Source organism: Chenopodium album, chromosome 2 (genome assembly GCF_948465745.1).
Source record: "Chenopodium album chromosome 2, dcCheAlbu1.1, whole genome shotgun sequence".
Classification (NCBI taxonomy): Eukaryota; Viridiplantae; Streptophyta; class Magnoliopsida; order Caryophyllales; family Amaranthaceae; genus Chenopodium; species Chenopodium album.
The window spans coordinates 80,760,189-80,775,507 of NC_137835.1; positions in this window are offsets into that span (position 1 = coordinate 80,760,189).

The window sequence follows — 15,319 nt, forward strand, 5'->3', positions numbered from 1 at the left end:
CTTCGTTCATTACAGTCTTATGATTCTCGTTAAACAAATCATAATCTGCTCTTGGTTCGATTTCTATACCACTATCAATGGGTATATCCAACTCATGTAATCGAATAAAATTGTGAAGTGTGAATGCAGCAACCATAATCGCCAATTGATGTTTAGTGTCTATATTTGGCATCATTGTGAGTATTTTCCATTGAGATTTGAATTGTCCAAAACATTTCAAATCATTCCAATGATTTGTTACTAGTTTGATATTGAATTGCTTTCCACATTTTACGATCAAAGTACTCACTATTCTATCCCAATTAAGCTTTAAATATCCAAATTCTTTCATCTCCAAGCATATGTCCAACAATATCTCCGTACATTCTTCAGACCATGCTACCCTACCAGTCATTACACTATGATAAAGAGCACTTTGGAATCAATATTTCATGCATAAATTATAGACATTAATGTTGAATTGGCACCAGGATTATAATCAAAAGGATTCTTTTGAAATAAATGAATTGAACTGAAGATAAAATATTAATTGTGCTTTACATTTTCATTGATATTACTTGCATTAGGTCAAATGTAAAATTCATGAAATCAAATAAATGTATATTTTCCTACATTATAAAAAAATAATAGACAAATGATAAAATTAATGACATAGAGTGTTGAAGTATTTACCTATGATGGAGATAAAAGACAAACAACCTATTGAACAAATGAATAGAAAAATATTTTAGGAGATTGATTTAGAGTGTGAAAATTATGACACTAAGATGTTGTTTTAAATAGGAAAATAGAGGTGTTACCCATAGTTGTTCGGAATATTGAAATATGAAATGATAATTTTCAATTCAATTTAGTCAACCATTTACATTACCAAAAAATTTGTAAAATTCCCTATAAAGCTATGACAAATTTAATCTGCAATTTAGGTTTTTTAGGATCCCATTTTAATAATTTCTTATAAACAAATTCATTTATGATGTTGGATATTGTAAATAATAAAATTATCAAATATTACAAGTATATTACCTTGTACTATCTGATAATCACTAGTAGAAAAATTCAAAAAGGCAACCCCCTTTTGGCACCGGTTCAAGCCAAACCGGTGCCAAAACCCAGCCCAAAATTGGGCGGGATTAAATAAGTTGGTAAAAGGCACCGGTTCAACTCAAACCGGTGCCAAAAAACTAAAAAGCACCGGTTTGAACCGGTGCCTTAGTGAACCGGTGGTTTTTTTTAAACAAAAAAAAAAACCGGCCCTTTTCATTCATTCCCTCCTTTCTTCCCCCTTCTTTCTTCCTCCTTTCCTTAACCATTCACCTTCACTGTTTCATTCGAAAAACCCAAACCACTGCTGCCTCCGTCCCCTCCTTTTCCCTCCACCACTGCTGCCACCTTGAACACCACCAGAAAACCCATAACCTAGTCTCCGTCCCCTCCTTTTCCCTCCATCTCTGCTGTTCGAATTGAAGAAGCCGCGCCGCAGCCCTGCTGTTCGAATTGAAGAAGCCTCGGTCTGCTGCGCTGTTCTCCTCTTCTCTTCTCCTCTTCTCTGCCGCCGCGCCACCTTCGACCCTTCTTTTGCTGCACCACCTTCAACCGCCGCGCCGCAGCCCTGCTGTTCGAATTGAAGAAGCCCTGAACGTCGCCGCCGCGCCACCTTCAACCGCACCACCTTCCACGGCAGCACGCACCGTCTCCACCTCCACCAGCGCGCACCGCCTCCATCTCTGCGTACAGCAGCACGCCTCCACCTCCATCAACACGTACAGCAGCACGCCTCCACCTCCACCAGCGCGCACAGTCTTCCAACTAATTTAGGGTAAGTTTTTTATTTTTTTTGTTAAAAATTGAACAATTATTTTGAAATATGTAATTCTATTATTTTCAATAGCATTTTGAACAATTATTGTTAAGAAAATTAAAGTCAAGGAATGTATATAATTTTACCTAATTTTTTTAATTTTTGCATTGGTTGTTTATTTAGAAATTTTGCATACATATTATACATTAGAGTAATTTTGTATGTTTAGAGTAATTTTGAATACATATTATAGATTAGAGTAATTTTGCATTACCTTGTTCCTTAGTTGAAAATTTTGTATGTTTTAATGGGTTATTTTGAGGTTGATTTAATGATTAATTATGAATATAATAGAGATTAGTAAAAATGTTACTTAATTAGTTGAGTTTTTGTATGTTTTAATGTGTAATTTTAGGTTGTTTTAATGGGTAATTGTGAATATATTAAAGAATTAGTGACCTTGCTTCTAATTAGTTGTGAATAAATTAGAAAATTGTGAATAAATTAGAGAATTGTGATTACATTATAGATTTGTGAATAATTTAGAGAATTGTGATTAAATTAGAGAATTGTCATTTGAAATTACATTAAAATCGCTAAGTTCTAAGGTTTTGGGTCCAATTCATCAAACTAAAGCCACTTTGAGCCGAAATGGCTACTCACTTGCCTATTTTCTTCATTTCTCAACTAATAAACTTATACATTCTCAAACCATATCATAAATACATATGTATAAGTGATTGTGACATGAAATTGCATTACAGAAGCAAACTTCTAATGTTTTTGGCGCATTTCATCAAAATAAACCCAATTCGAGCCGAAATGGCTACTTACTTGCCTATTTTCTTCATTTCTCAACTTATAAACTCCTTGCATCTCAAAACAACTCATAATCACATATTTATAAGTGTTTGTCATTTGAAATTACATAAAAATTGCCAAGTTCTAAGTTTTTGGGTCCAATTCATCAAAATAAAGCCATTTTGAGCCGAAATGGCTATTCACTTGGCTATTTTCTTCATTTCTCAACTTATAAACTCCTTGCATCTCAAAACAACTCATAATCACATATTTAGAAGTGTTTGTCATTTGAAATTACATAAAAAATTGCCAAGTTCTAAGTTTTTGGGTCCAATTCATCAAAAAAAGCCATTTTGAGCCGAAATGGCTACTCACTTGACTATTTTCTTCATTTCTCAACTTATAAACTCCTTGCATCTCAAAACAACTCATAATCACATATTTATAAGTGTTTGTCATTTGAAATTACATAAAAATCGTCAAGTTCTAAGTTTTTGGGTCCAATTCATCAAAAAAAGCCATTTTGAGCCGAAATGGCTACTCACTTGACTATTTTCTTCATTTCTAAACTTATAAACTCCTTGCATCTCAAAACAACTCATAATCACATATTTATAAGTGTTTGTCATTTGAAATTACATAAAAATCGCCAAGTTCTAAGTTTTTGGGTCCAATTCATCAAAAAAAGCCATTTTGAGCCGAAATGGCTACTCACTTGACTATTTTCTTCATTTCTCAACTTATAAACTCCTTGCATCTCAAAACAACTCATAATCACATATTTATAAGTGTTTGTCATTTGAAATTACATAAAAATCGCCAAGTTCTAAGTTTTTGGGTCCAATTCATCAAAAAAAGCCATTTTGAGCCGAAATGGCTACTCACTTGACTATTTTCTTCATTTCTCAACTTATAAACTCCTTGCATCTCAAAACAACTCATAATCACATATTTATAAGTGTTTGTCATTTGAAATTACATAAAAATCGCCAAGTTCTAAGTTTTTGGGTCCAATTCATCAAAATAAAGCCATTTTGAGCCGAAATGGCTACTCACTTGGCTATTATAAGTGATTGTGAGTTGAAACTTATTATTTCTCAAACTATTTCAGATTTCCAATGGAAGCAAAACTTCAAAGAGAAAGAGGGTGGAGAAGCCTAAAAGAATTGATCAACCTAAGAAGAAGCTAAGTGAACAACAGTCCAAGAGTGAACAAGCGTCGAAGTTGCACTCTTCGAAAGGTTCACCCATGCCACCTACTCCACTTGTCGAAAGGTCCAAGTAGTAAATATTTGCTCATTTCCTTTGCATGTTTCACTGATGTGATTTGTTTGTCATATGCTAGTGCGCACAACAAGAGAATGGACTTGATTGTGCTTTGTATGTGATGAGATTCATGCTTGACATTGTGACTCATTGTACGGACACTCAACAGCTTGATGAGGTAAGTCCTAAAACTTCTTGAAATGCTATATTGATGTGATTTCACGCCTTAGACACTTAATATTACCCAACAATGGCATGTTATGAGAAACAAAAAAGCTATTTCACAAGAAAGGTAGAAAATGGGCTGAATAGAAGTCATATGGGCCATGTTAGGGCCATTTTGTGTTAATATGCTCTTTTGATGTGATTTCTTTCCTTATACACATATAACTAGATAATATTGACATGTTATGAGATAAATAAAGTTCATTTAATAAGAAATGTAGGAAATGGGCAAAGTAAGGTCATATAGGCCATATTCGGGCCATTTTGAGTAAAAAGCGTCGTAAACCTTAATAAAATGCTCTCCTATGCAATTTTAGGGCTTACACACATACAACTACCCAACATTGACATGTTATGAGAAAGAAATAGTTCATTTGATAAGTAATGTAGAAAATGGGATACATAGAAGTCATATAAGCCCTATTTGGGCCATGTTGAGTAAAATGCGTTGTTAAATTAAACTTCTTGAAATGATATATTGATGTGATTTCTAGCCTTAGACATCTAATATTATCCAACAATGACATGTTATGAGAAACAAAAAGGCTATTTCACAAGAAAGGTAGAAAATGGGTTGAATAGAAGTCATATGGGCCATGTTAGGGCCATTTTGTGTTAATATGCTCTTTTGATGTGATTTCTTTCCTTATACACATATAACTAGATAATATTGACATGTTATGAGATAAATAAAGTTCATTTAATAAGAAATGTAGGAAATTGGCAAAGTAAGGTCATATAGGCCATATTCGGGCCATTTTGGGTAAAAACCGTCATAAACCTTAACAAAATGCTCTCCTATACAATTTTAGGGCTTACACACATACAACTATTCAATATTGACATGTTATGAGAAAGAAATAGTTTATTTGATAAGTAATGTAGTAAATGGGCTATATAGAAGTCGTATAGGTAATATTTGATAAAATACATATTTTTTGCCTAATTAATTATTTTTAAAATAATGTTTTTGTATTTCAAGTTTTGCAAGGTCCAAAAGGATGGTCCGTTGACAATCAAGGAACTTAATGAAGTTCGTGACATGTTGGCGTCTTTCATCACCTTCAACATGTAAATGGCATGCATTGTAATTGTAAATTATTTATGTTAACTTTTGAACTATATATAACTTATTATTCATTATATATGTGTACTTACTATTATTTGTATATGTAATTTTTTTTTTTTTTTTGTATTGCGTTTGGGAATATTTATATCTATATATATATATAATTGAATTCTTGTATCTAATATTATTTTTGTATATAATAATTAATAATATTATTATTAGTTATTATAATAATAAAATTATTAATTATTATATTTAATATAATTGCTGGAATTACAGGTTATTATTATTGCAGGTTTTTTTTTAAAAATATTATTGCACGATGGAAAAAAAAAACGAAAAAAAAAAATTATATAAAAGGCACCGGTTAGGCAGGAACCGGTGCCTAAACTATCCACCACCAAAAAAAAAATGGCGGGAGAGCAGTATTAGGAACCGGTGCCTTAGACCGGGTTTGAACCGCTGCCTAATGCTTTTTTTCTACTAGTGAATATTAATACTTTTAGGTTTCTTTTAAAATATTTGTAAGGGATCTAAAATATTTTAAAATAATAATAATAATTTTCCTAACAATAATACTTCCTCCGTTTTGTTAATATTGCAACAAGGAGGAAATTACGCATCCCAAAACACATTTTATATGCTAAATATCTATAATTGTGTAAGAGTAAAAATTATAAAAAGTTGATATTGTGAAAGTATTAAATGAGACAAATCCAACAAGATCCCATTTGACTATATTTTGCTTAACATACAACTCATATTATATGGTCAAACAAGAGTGATGAATAGTGCAAAAAGTCCATTGTTGCAATATTAATAGAATGGAGGAAGTAATAATAATAATAATAATAATAATAATAATAATAATAATAATAATAATAATAATAATAATAATAATAAAACATTAATATGTTTTAAAAAAAACATTAATATTGATTAAAATAAAAGTAGAATATTGAAATAATTAAAATAAGTTCAGATCAGAAAAAATAAGTTCAGATCAGATCAGATCAGAAAAGATAAGTTCAGATCAGATCAGATCAGAAAAAATAAGTTCAGTTCAGATCAGATCAGAAAAAATAAGTTCAGATCAGATCAGATCAGAAAATATAAGTTCAGATCAGATCATATAAGATAAGATAAGATCAGATCAGACCAGATCAGCTAAAATCAGGTGAACTAAACAGGGCCTTACTACTTGTACTCACCATTACTCGTTTTTACAATGTATGCTTTGATTTTCTCCCTCATTTGCCCTCTTCTTTGTACTTTTATTACGAAAATGCCCTTTTAAGAAAATAATCCTAGTGTCCTAGTTTGTTTTCCTAAAATGGCAATTTGATTTAGGATGGAAATAGCTTTAACTTAGAAGAGGAATGGTAGGATGTTAAGTGATTGTTCTCAACAAGTTGTAAGTTTGCATAAGACGACACGTTGGCTACTCTCAAATCTCAACTTGTATCAAGAAATTTACTTCAAAAGGTTTTGATTTTTTTAACTAGTTTTGGCATTCGAGTCTTACATAATTATATTACCAGTTTGGCCAAACATTATCTTAATCTTGTGATTGAACCATTTACTCAATTGCTTTACTAACCTTCATAAAAGATATTGATATTAAGCCTCAAATATCATAAGAACATGGTAAATACCATGTTTCAAATTTCTACTCCATACTGTTAATCATTATTCTCAATATTTTTTTCCTATAGTAACAAATCTTGATATTAAATATTTATTTGAATTCTAATCTCTTGATTCCATTTTTAAAAATTAAAAACATCTGGATGGAAATATTTATATAATATCATTAAAATTACAATATAAGTCCATTAAATATATCTAATCTTTAAAATATGGAGAATTATGAGCTAATCTTAAAATAAAGTAGTTAGATGCGACATGATGGTAATTTAAGAAGAACAATCTTTTTCGTTTTTATAGTATTTGAAATCCAAATTCCCCATCAAAAAAAAAAAAAAAAAAGAAATCCAAATTGAGTGATTTAATTATAGCAATTATTGATGGTAGGTTTTGTTTTGTTGTAAAGTTGCTTGAAATTCTAAGTAAATACCATATTTGCTAATCCATTATATTGTGAAATTGTACTCAACTTTCTACCCAAAATAAGTTACAAAATACCTTAAATTATTTAATTACGGAATAGAAAGGATAAATTGGGAAAAATATAGTAGCATGAAAAAAGTGCTCAAATTCATAAGAAAGCGTCATATTTGAACTTTGAAAATTCATACGACCCAATAGTTTTACATTTGAAAGAGTATGAAAATGGTATGTTTAACACGAATCCACTATAATTTGATGAGTCTTGGTCTAATAAAGAAGATTATCCATCTAACAATCCACTTAACCCTATTCTATCCTATTTAGCTATTCTATATTATAGCCCTTGTTATACTCTAGTTTTGTCTTTATTCTTGTAGTTTGAAAACTTACTACTACTTTAACTTGACCACGTTTTATTTCTTTAATCTTTTGACCTGTTTGTCTACTTTCAATTTGTTGGCCTTATATACGAATACGACCACGTAAAACTAGCTAAAATAAGGTTTACTTGTTTACCAAACCAGCTTAATTTTCTAGGAATTCTAACTACTCGTACTAATTAACTAGCTAGTCTTTTTTAATAGCCCAAATTGTTACAATACCAATTCAATGACATGATGACAACTGTATACATAAACGACGATAAGATAAATAAAAATGAATATATACATATAAATTTATCAAATATTCATTTTTTTATAGTATTTTTTTTTATAAATTTGCATATTAACCATGCTAACATACGTAACTCATCATCGCGTACTGTTTTATTTTGAACGAATTAACAAATATTATCATGAGGTATTGATGAGTTAAGTAAATTCATTTTCATTACCATTAAGCAAAGAAGCCGTATCATTAGTGTATAACTTTAGCTTCAAACGTGTGTCGTGTCCATTCAATAAAAATAATAGCCAAGATAAATACGGAGTACTAAATCAACTAACTCAAGTTTTCTTTTTGACAAAGTTTAATAAACTAGCTCTTGGCCAATAAATATATAACATGTCCCCATTATGACAAGTAAAGAGCTATATATATATATATATAGCAGCAATATCGAATACGGATGTCATTTTATATACAAAGAGTTGTCGTTTTGAACCATATATCTTAACATACATTAAAGTAGTTGTCACTATTGTATAAAGTAGTTTGAACCATGTCTTGGATATCCTTGCTGTAATGCACAAGGTAATTGTCGTTACTAGCAATTAGAATATTAATTTTATGCATTAATACATAATGTAACACTATTATACTATATTATTTCATGCACTAATTCAAATAGTTAGATGGATAAATATGTACGAGAAGATAATAAGATTAATAAATTTGCTATAAAAGGTACGTACATTTCTTGTTCTTTTTCAAGATTATGCAGCTTTTTTTTTAAAGGGGTTGTCCCATTCTTTAAAAGATTCTAAATTAATAGATCCATGTTTAACAAAAATGACTTATGATTTTGGTGCTTACTAGATAGTTTTATATCTTGTATTTGCCTGCATGGACCACAATTTAGCATGTTTGTTTGGCTAATCAGATAATCGCTAGTGTATGTAATCTGGGATGATTCAGATCAATAATCCGGCCGATTTAATTAATTTTTTTGAATTGTAATATAATTATACTTCATAATTAATAATTAACACATAATTGCTAGATGTAATTGGAAGTAGACACGTTTACTGTCCACCTGATAAATAGTAAAGAAAAATATTTCTTCCTTAAATATTAATTGCAATAAGGGTTATTATTTGTGAGATATAAAAAAATTTCTTTGTTGCAATTAATAATTAACGGATGAAGTAGATAGTCATATAGGATAGATATTATATATGTCAATCTGATTTAATTCAACAATTAAGGCTTCTTTTTTTGGGAGGTGTGCCGGTGGGGTTGGGTTGGGTTGGGTTGGGGGGATGATCCTTACCTGCAATTTATAGTACTTTTTTTTTTTTGAAGTTTGCCCACCTAGTTCACCAGAGCTACATTCGGATCCAAACATAGTGTAAATAATGTACTCCATATATATTAGTATCCAGAATTGCTTCTTTGCGTGTTATATTACCACTAAATTTAGATATGAAATATTGTCATTTTTTTTTTTTTTTTTTGAAAGGGATGAAATATTGTCATTTAATTACCATAGATATTCTTATATAATTTGATGTATAATCAAAAGTTCAAAACTTTTAGAGTATATACAAATTCAGTATCTATATTTTATAACACATGTATATAATATATACTTCCCTAGATTTTATTTGCAACATTTCAACTTTTTACGCTTGTCAATGTATTTCAATTATTAGTACTTTTACTACTATGTATAATTTTATATATATGTATAATATTGTACTTTTATATACCAATTTTAATGTATATAATGTCGTAGTTTGATTAACGACATGAGCAAATTAGTCTATAAAGACTAGCTATATGGAGTATCCATGACTATGGCTGTACTTAGTCTAACTGGATCATTCTTAGATTGAATATAAACATCTAATATATGGTTGGCATATATATATGTTCTATTCTCACTGCATAATAAGTTTGTCAAAGATGTACGGAGTATTGGTTGACCTACAACAGTATGCACTAGATGCTACATACATGTTGCTATGCGTAGCATCCTCCTAATATAGTGGTTTATTTATTTGGTAGTTTTAAATTTGTTGTCTTTGAATAATTGGTTGTCCATGTATTTTAATTTTACCAATTAAGTACAAAGTATTTATCAAATTCCTAGTGGAGCTTAAACCTAATACAATCTAATACTTCAATTCTGTACCAATCTCTAAGGTGCATGTAGCATGTTGTTCCAATGATCTAGATCTTTTAATTAATTGAGATTTTTAGAGTTGCTAATCCTACTTGTCTTATTTCAATATTATCATGTGGATAGAAACTACTGTTGCTGATGTCGTGGTTTTGTGGAGAAATATCTTCTTGATCTTCTATCTTCACCAATTATATATCCTTTTTACACAAGTAAGGTGTGGTAATGTGCAGTGTATTTTACATTTGGAAAAGCAAAAAATGCTTAATAATATCTAGACTTGGTGTTAGAGTATAAATTTTAATTTTTTTGGAAAAGTTTTAAATGATACCAGTACAATACAGATTTACTGTACTGTCTGTTTAATGTAAACTACTCCGTGAAAAAAATTTGAGATCCAACAAAATTATAAATTCGCGTATGACACCCATTGTCCAATATGGCAATATGTATGATTGAGGACCTGTTTATTTTATCGAATTTTAACTTATTTTATTCTTATACTGTGTATATTTATTTCTAAAAAAACAAATGAGTTTATAAGTCCAAACAACGTAAACAAATAGAGCCTACTTGTCTAAATTTTGCATTGAGACACATACATTGAGACTTTAATTTATTAGCATCAAAATTGAGATTTATTGTCTATTATTTAAGATTCATTCGTTGTCTTATTTAATAAAACCCGTTATTGTCCAAACCACATAATTCAATACTTTGTATATGAGATTCACTATGTGTAATCACATCAACAAAATGACTATGAACGATTTCTTTATTATTCTATGATCAAAGTGATAAGTTTAGTGAATGTAAATACATTAGTACATAATGAAACAAAATGTTCTCGATGTCAATCTCTTGTAAACATAAATTAGGTTGTCGTCAAATTGACTTTTTTGACGTATTATTACCAGAAAAAGAGACGACATCAACAAGGGATATGATATTAAAACAATAGGATGAAAACAAAATTCATTGGTTGAAACATTTGTCAAGCACAAAAGAAAAGAAAGCGTAAAATTTTTGAAAATTTGATCAATCAGATTTTGTCAAACCAACAGCACGACCATGTCAGAATTTTAGTGCTAATCACATTTTAGTGCTAATGGCAATTCACAAATACTGTAGTTACATTTATACACCACTCCTAAGGCTCGATTTATGCATGCTATATTCAAACGGATGTATCAACATAAATGAAGCTATAGACCATACATAAATAATGTTACGATAATTAAGTGACGAGCATTATTGAGTTGAAAGGTCAAATTAGAGTTGTTGTAAATTTATCATCTGTTGGTACCATAAAAGCATTAGAGAAGTTATTGATAATGTCGTGTGACTCGTGCCTATCCTTATCGAATATGTATGTTAGGCTTCACAAAACAAAACCAATGTATAACAAAATCACATATCGATCGATATAAGTAATATGACTACTGGTACAGTCGTGCACTCGTACTACAGTTGAGCAGTATGCGGGAATGAGCACACGTAGTGAATCAGTTGATAACAAAAAACCACTGTTTTTGCTGTAATCTAACAAATGACAGCTGGTTTTATTACCTCAAATTCAAACCCTCATTTCGAGAGACAGACCAGAAATACTTGAACCAATTTTTCAAAAAAGAAAAACGAAAATTAAGGAAAGAGAAAATAAAAATAACCGACACTAGTTAGCATGCGGCTGCTCGACCACGCAAGTACAAAAAAAGAAACGGTAACAACCAATAAAAGAAACGGATAAGGTGCATTTATGTCTTTCTTTCCCTTTATATTTTTCACTAATTGCCCTTCACGTTTCTCTTTACTTTTCTCTACTTTCTCACTCTCTAAAATATCTCACGCGCGGTGGCAATTTTGTAATTATGTGGAATATTCATGGGTAGAATTGGAATAATGGATTTAGAAGTGGATAAAAGCTTTCCAATCTGTAAAATGAAATAATTTAAGTTAAATTCATGAGTTTGTCTTGGTCTATTCTCCACATATCCCTATCAACTTACTTTTTCCATATATCCGAATCCCTATTTTATCATCGTACGGCAACTAATAATAAAATAAAATGTCATTTCATTAAAGTTATTTCTCCACTCGCCACGTTGGATCATGTTTCTCCATGTCATTTATTTTTGGTTTGGTTTTGGTTTGCCATCACGTCGTTGCCATGGTTTTAGCTTTCTCTAGTATCAATATTGTGGTGCTACACTACGTCACTACATATCTACTATTGACATTTTCTAGTCGACATAAAATTACTTTTGATTCTTTTTATTAATTTATTATTGCTTTGTATATTTTAATATTTTTATATTCATTGTATTATAACATTATACTGTAATTAATTTGCATATTTGACAATATATATCTTTAATTAGTAAGAGAATTATATTTAATCTATTTATTACTCGTAGTTAATAAAATTATACTCCTATAAATTTTTTTGTGTCAAGTTTATTTCAAATTTCTAAATGGATCCATGCTAATAATTGATTATAAATTAAGTAGACTACGCTCAGAGTTATGCGAATATATAAATTAAAGGCAAATACCCTTACCATATTGTTCACTTGTTTATTTAAATAAACTCTTATACCTTTGTTTAATATGAAAGTCAAGCTCTTCCCACATTCCCTAATTATGTGGGAAGACCATTTAATTATACTTTTTTTTTATTCAAAAAAAAAAAAAAATCGTCATGAAACACGTAGAAACAATTGAGCATGATTTTTGAAATATGCCTTGCTAAAGAGTAGGGTTGTCAATCCCTAACCCGACTCGAAGTTATTGAGAGAAACTTGAATCTGACCCGGCATGAACTTGAACAACCTGAATTCAACCCTATTTAATCCAAATTTTATAATTCGTAATAATATTAAGTTTTACACTATTTTGATTTTTTTTTTTCTAAACATAACCCAAAATCTAACCCGAATTCGACCTGTTGACCCGAATTGTCGCCCCTACTAAAGAGTGATCGAGCTATCATATGAAGGCTGTTGGAGAATTATTGTTAAGGTGGATATAGCTTGCAGGTGAGTGAGATGTAAATAACACGAGGGTTAGTTGAATTAGGTGCGCTATTACACATGTAAAGAGTGACACATCGGCCAAGCACGTGTAAGTCCACAAGTCATGACAAAGTGTGTATGTGCCTCTGAGATTGTGTGAGAGCTGAGGCAGGTTAAAGTTCGCGCTCACTTCTAATTAATTTGGGCTATGATTTTTAGTTTGGGCTTTAGGGTCTGTTCTAATTTACTAAACTGAACTGAAATGAGCTGATTAGAGAAGAAAATCAAAAACTCAACTAAAATGAATTAATGTGAAGTAAACTAAATTGTTTATGAGAGAATGAAGGAAATTAGGATCTGAACTGAACTGAAATTAAGATGAAGAAAGCAGGTTCTTAGCATGTTTCGTGTCTTATTTTGGGAGTAAACCATACTATATACACTTCCTCTGGTTTATTCGTAATTGTCAATTTTGTTTCCCATAAATAACATTTGACATACAATCTATCAAATAATTTGTATTATGAAGAAACAATCTGACTATTTGCATGAGATAATATTTGAGTCTCTAGCCATTATTATGAATATATTGATTTTTAATTTTAGTTTAACAGAACAATGTAGAGCAGAGTTCAGCAGAACAGAGTAGTGTAGAACAATGTAGAACAGATTTCAGCAGAACATAGTAGAGTAGAACAGTTTAAAAGAACAAGCCTTGATAAATGAGCTTTATATTTAGAACAAAAAATCGTATCACAATCTATGTAAAACACAAAGTATTTGGTACTTCCTCCGTCCCTAAATTACATTTCTACTTCTAGCATTTATTCTGCACATAATATAGAGAAGTAGGAATGTAATTTAGATATCGAGGGAGTAATAAGTTTTATTCATGATTTAAAATTTTAAATCCCTCGAATTGACATAATGAGATGACTCAAGACATATTGACAAAGACAAGAAACTTAAACAAGGAAGCAAGATAAGGTACAAAAATAAAAAAGACGGCATTGAAAAAATAATTAAGAAAATAAAAGTGGGAAGAAAAATAGCACTGTTAGCAGCATGATTCAAATGAGTTAATTAGATTGTGTTTGAAAATTGGGTGGTGTTGAATTTACGCACTTTGATTCTCTTACATAAAATTGTAGTTGAAAAATGCTGTAGTTGATTAACCTGACCTTATCGGTTATCACCTAAATCTAATCTTTGTCGCATAAATTGTGGTTCGCGTGCGTACGACTGTAGGATTATGATATATTCCCACGATCTTACAATCATCGTCTATTTTGACTCTCTAACCAAAATATTTCTATTAGCTAGAGAGCAATATACCGTCATAATTAATACTCCGTAGTAGATTAATAAGGAATATTCACTATTAATTTTATGATGAGAATTTAATATAGACCATCATCAACTAGGAAAAAAAAAACATTTTAAGTATTGAAAGAGTAGTTATTTAATAATCCGTGGTTTATACACACGGGTGTACAGTGCTCATCGTACACCCGGATAAATAAAAAAAAAGGCGGAAAGAACATCCTGTGTTTCATAAAGAACATACATGTATTTGACAAAGAACATGTTTGTATTTGACAAAACATGCATTATCAAAGAACATAAAGATATAATAAAAAGAATGAGATAAAAACTTGATAAAATTTTCTGAAAAATTACACATTATTAACGGGAAAAATTTAGAGGTGACAAAAAATCGAGTGGGGCTGGGCCATATCATAATTTAAATATGACATTATAATAAAAAAAAATAGAATTTGGACGTCACTACGACCTTAAAGAACATACACGCCAAATTCAAAGAACATACTTTGTATTATTAAACCCAAAAAAAAAAAATATGTTTATCAACATATGTTAAATAACATAAGTTATAATGTAAAGAACATATAATTTTACTCAAAGAACACACTGATTACGCTCAAAGAACATATTAAAGGTATGTTCTTTGTCAAACATAGGTATGTTCTTTATCAAACACTATATGTTCTTTCCGCCTTTTTTTGTTTACCCGGGTGCACCATGAGCATGGTGCACCCGGGTGTATGATCTAATTTTCAGTTATTTAAGGCCGGCTTTAAGCCATGAATGTAAGTTTGGTTGACCTTTATTTTTGCTAATCTAATTTGTTTTGAATTTATTTAATTTAATCTTATCTGATTTAAATTTACTCCTATTTTAACTTTGATCTTAATTGTACGTATGATTATCTATAAAGAAAAAATATTTCAAGTCACCGTCTTGTTTTAATTTGTAATAATATTTTA